At 45.4% G+C, this 5,000-nt stretch overlaps 1 protein-coding gene across 1 annotated transcript in view; it reads left to right on the top strand.

Annotated features, from left to right (window-relative positions):
• plxnb2b (plexin b2b) overlaps positions 1-5,000 on the top strand; it is a 138,661-nt gene that overhangs the window by 52,414 nt on the left and 81,247 nt on the right. Inside the window, exon 2 of the mRNA XM_063197132.1 lies at positions 985-1,130. The gene's annotated coding sequence lies outside the window, so the exon portion shown is untranslated. The remainder of the gene's footprint in view (positions 1-984; positions 1,131-5,000) is intronic.

Below are 5,000 nucleotides of genomic sequence, written 5' to 3'. Positions count from 1 at the left end.
GCATTGAACCAGTCAGGAGGGAGCCAGGCTGTGTCAAATGAAGACGCAGGTTTTGTCTGCTCTTATGCTAAACGACAACAGCTTAAAAAAAGGTTATGCACGACAGCTACTCGGTTTCAGAGGCGTATGTTTTTGTTTTTCCTAATTGCATAACTCACTGATCTATGCACACTTCACTCCATGCCCCGGATCTCCTGAAATCATCTGCCATACTGTTGCCATACAGCGCACATCGTCATGTTGTATTTTTAATCACGGCCGCACAATGGAGCAATTTAAATTTCATTAGTTCCCTTCTTTCATCAGTCACTTCACATTCAGTAGAGTGTGGGGAAAGGGAACAACCCAACCAACTCTCTCTCTCTCTCTCTCTCTCTCTCTCTCTCTCTCTCTCTCTCTCTCTCTCTCTCTCTCTCTCTCTCTCTCTCTCTCTCTGTCTCTCTCTCTCTGTCTGACAGCAGGCAACCCCCAGCTGTGGGGGTCTTTGATGCATGTTGTTTCACATATCTTCTGACTGATGCACCAGGACGCTGCTCGTGTTGGAGTTGTGGAACTCGCCATTTGGGAGATGTCTTCTTCCCTCACTCTCCCTCTTCCCTCACACTACGCCCTGGCGGCATGATGCCGGCTTTTCATCAGAGACAATGTCGAATTCCTCTGATCTCTTTTGTAGCTGTGGGGGAACCAGGAACCATCTGTCTGGCTTTTTTCTGTGTGTGTGTGTGTGTGTGTGTGTGTGTGTATGCGAGTGTAATGTGTATGTGTGCGTTTGCTACAGAAGGCCCCCACGGTTGGAATCGCATAAATATATACATTTCAAACGAAGTGTTTAAGAAGAATTATGGCGTTTGCTAAGATTGTGTTGCCTAGAGACAGAATGGGGACGGGCTGCAGAACAGGAGGGGAGAAAAAAGAACCAGGGAAATTCTAGTGTTCTAATCTTCCTGGATTGGCTATTTCAAGTGTGTCCTTGTTTTAATTTAGGGTGATCCGAGTGGCAGACTGAATGACGGTGGAATGGAGACTTGAGGGACTCTGGGATTACACCATCCACTGCATCTAGGACTTCAGGAGTCTGCCGCTGGAAGTTTGCCTCGTCACTGGTGGAGTGTCTCCAACGTCTGGGTCAAGTGAGTAGACATTTTTGTTTTCCCAGTCACACAGCTGTGTGGGTGTCCACGAGTGTTGGAAATTATCATGCCACAGCTGGGGAGCGTTCCAAGAACCTGGTCCAATAGTAATCCAGGTTTAGTTGCGTAACCTTGAGGTACGGGTAAATCATCTAATAGAAGAATCTGGCGTCCTCATTTTCTTAACTAAATGACACCTGTGGGCAGGTTATTATAGTAGGTTTACCACTTTCTGTAGGTTAACTGAGTCAGGTTTATTACTTTAACATGTTCTTGGAATTACCCTCCTGGGTTTGTTTTGTGAGATTGTAAGTCTCAGGGTCCAGTTGGTCTGATTGTGTACATTTTCAGGGCACCTCATTAGTCTTTAGACCTCTACAGACTTGTACAGGTGTTTCAGGCTTTTTTCACTATACACGCTCAATGGAAGTAGTTCTGATTTAGGTGATCAATTGTTACTGCGCGCGTGTGTGTGTGCACGTGTGTGTGTGCGTGCGTGCGTACGTGTGTGTCCAGCATCCAATTAGCCTGTGTTTGCCAGTAAGTTTCTAATGCATTCTGGAGGAGTTGGAGTAGAAGTCTACACATAATTAAGTTCATGTTATCTAATGTTAAGGCTGATGCTACCCAATGCTCGTTTACTCTTCTGCACAATAAGGAGATGGGCATAACAAATCTTCTCCTTCCTGTGTTCCATACAATCCCAGGGAGTGGAAATGCTTTAACAATACTGTTGTACCACTGTAAATGATACAGCAAGGCCACTGCAAACCACTAACCTATTCTGCTACACCACCACCACTTCTCTGTTTAGATTGATATATTCAATTTTGATGTATTTTCACCACCTTTCAGGGGGAACAAAATGTAGTCATCATTCTTATTGTCAGAGGAGTGCTATCATCAAAACATGCTGTCAATTGCATTCCCATGACTCAGAGGCGAAATCTTTCCTGAACCATAGCTGGTTTATGCTCAGTGGTCCCTTAGACATAACAATTCCACCAGTTGCCAAGACATCCTTCCCTGCACATTTTTTGAAGGACGGCAAGTTTGTGCAAGCCCACAGGTCTCCATGGGTTCGTCCTTCTGTTTTCCTGTGCTTAGACGTGTCTCTGTTTTTTTGCTCTGTGCTTGGACTAAAGTGGACGTGTGTTGACAGTATTTTGACTCCCTGCTATGAAATTGCTCCATCAACCCCCCTCGACATACTCTCTGAGTTTGCTCTGCCAATAAACCCAGATAAACCCATGCCGCCGCCTCTTACGTCTGTCCACTCTGCTTTCATAAGATTTGTTGTAGTTGAGGTTTTTTTTATCACAGAGGTCTGTTTATTTAGTGTTTTCATCTTGGTTTTTACAAGTCAGAGAGCATTCGTTCTTTTTTCCGCATCTTGTAATGCTTGTTTCAGCAGCAGAATTGAAATCTCTCCCCTCGCGTTTTGTAAGGGGCTTTCCTGTTGCTAGCGATCCCACTTTTGGCCCGCTCTGCAGCCAGTCTCTCCTGAAGTGGCAGTTAGGTTCTCTCAGCTAGGTGTTGATGTGGTGGAGGGTGAACAAAGAAATGGAAAATTGCTTTTCATTTTTTTTTCTCTTTCCTTTTTTTGAATTAAATTTTCGAGACCCCCTTTTTTTCTGCAGTAGTCAAATTAATTCAGGCAACTTGTCGCTTTACATTAAAGCATGAAGTGGCCTGTTGGAGGGGAGCGAGAGTGGAGAGAGAGGAAAGCAATTTTGCCTTGTTGCCATGGGAGCGCGGCACATTCTAGAATTGGGTACGGCGGTAGTCCTGCCATCAGGCCAGCTACTACCCACCTATTTCCCACCTCTTTGGTCGGCTTAATCAGCTGTGCTGGGAATGTCTATAGACTTTGCTCTTCCATTACCAGCATATATCCTACGGTTTGACCTGGGTGTGCCATAAAATTGGACCAATTTTTATGCATCGGCCATGTGGAGTAGAGTAACTTTATTAATCTCAGTGGGAATTCAAGGTCAGTAGCATATGCAGACACATACACATACACAGTATTCCTTGCTCACGTCCAACATATCGCTCATTGAAACATCTGCAAACATAGAACATATGAATGTGTACATGTATGCTTTATGGTATTTCCTGTGCAGGGCTTGGCATTAACTTTGTCACCCACCGGCCAGTGTGGCTAGTGAGAGTCACTAGCCATTCAGCCTTTCTACTAGCCATAAATTTGATATAGTTTTTTGTTTTCTTTATTGTAATGGTGTTCATCTATCCTCAGAAGATGAGGTGTTAAAGCAAGATGGGTGTATAGCTTTAGCCTATATTAAGCAAATATAAACTGAGTTACTGAGCTTTTTCTTGTTCTTCGATACAAACAATTGATACACACGGGGCAAACAGCATGGTATAGGGTACTATGATACATACTGTCAGAGCCAGCCAAATTGGGTAATGACACTGAAAGTATTACTAGCCACAGACAAGTTTTACCAACATTTGGCCGGTTGGCAGGTGCCAGTGTCAAGCCCTGTTCCTGTGTCTAATGGAGGTGTTCTGACTCTGTTCATGCTTCTAAAATATCATGTTTGGTTTGCATCTCCATATGAAGAGTTCAGATGCAAAACCCCCTAAGTGCCTTTTCAGAAATTAATCTTAATTCATTTTTATTTAATACAAAGCTATCAAAATTGCATTTTTTTCCTTTTTATTTATGTAATATAACTATTTATATGTATTATCAAGTACATAAATGTAAACCAAACCAACAACGGGGTTCTCTAAAAATATAGAAGTGCAAGTCTTCAGAAATGGAGTTAGGGGGTTTTGCATCTGAACTCTTCATATATTGTATTCCCTTTGTCTTCCATCCACTTCATTTCTTTTGATCCTGAGATCTACGAAGCCCCCCCCCCCATCCCAACCCCTTCTAATAAGCCAAACCTTACAGCCCCCCCCCCCCCCCCCCCAACTCCCTTTCCATGCCCCACACCCAGCACCCTCCCCCTTCATATTCTGATCGCCATCTGCGTAAACAGGCCAACTGTTCCGTTCCATGTTTGCGTGTCCCCTCCTGTCGTATTTTCGGAGCCCTGGCGTAACAATGCCAGGGATGCGCGGTGTGCAAGTGCCGCCTAACTTAATCACGTCGGGCTGAGTGCACCTGTGAAAACAGATGTCCACCGGGGGACGGCGTGCTGTTCCCCATTTACGGCTGGCCAACTCGCGCGTGGCGCACATCCTCCTGCTCCTCCTCTCTTCTCCTCTCTTCTCCTCTCTTCTCCTCTCTTCTCCTCTCTTCTTCTCTCTTCTCTCTTCTCCTCTCTTCTCCTCTCTTGTCCTCTCTTCTCCTCCTCTCCTCTCCTGCTCCTCTCCTCTACTCTACTCTCCAGATCCCAGCGGGGGTCACAGGAAGTTCCCCCGATTGGCCAAGGCAGCCCGGGGACAGGAAATGACTCTCTTTCCCCTCCCTGCCCTCTGTTTGTTTTTAATATCAATATAGTTTATGTAATGGAGCCGCCGCCCGGTACGGAGCATCTTGTTGCGTCCTCTTCCCCCTCGTACAGTACATACATGCATAGTGATTGCAGCCATGATGTTGCCGCTGAATGCTTTTGAACGTCTGCTTGGAAAATATTTAATATCCGGATTAGGGGCTGCACAGTACTTTGATGGTCCTTGTGGAGTAGTCTGGAAGGTACCCTCATATTGTGTTGTTCAGTCCCGCCAGACAACAATATGAGCCCTGCCTTGTGTGCCCTCTCAGGCATCACGATAACGCCATCTCTTCTCCCCCTCCCTCATTCTTATTCTGCCTACTCCCCTCCCGTGTCTCGTGACGCCCGGGGCGGTAACGGGGCTAACGTATTCATTAAATCTAACATCATTGAG

Source organism: Engraulis encrasicolus, chromosome 4 (assembly GCF_034702125.1).
Source record: "Engraulis encrasicolus isolate BLACKSEA-1 chromosome 4, IST_EnEncr_1.0, whole genome shotgun sequence".
NCBI lineage: Eukaryota > Metazoa > Chordata > Actinopteri > Clupeiformes > Engraulidae > Engraulis > Engraulis encrasicolus.
Note: the sequence above shows the minus strand (reverse complement) of the source record. Positions and strands in the feature narration are given on the sequence as shown.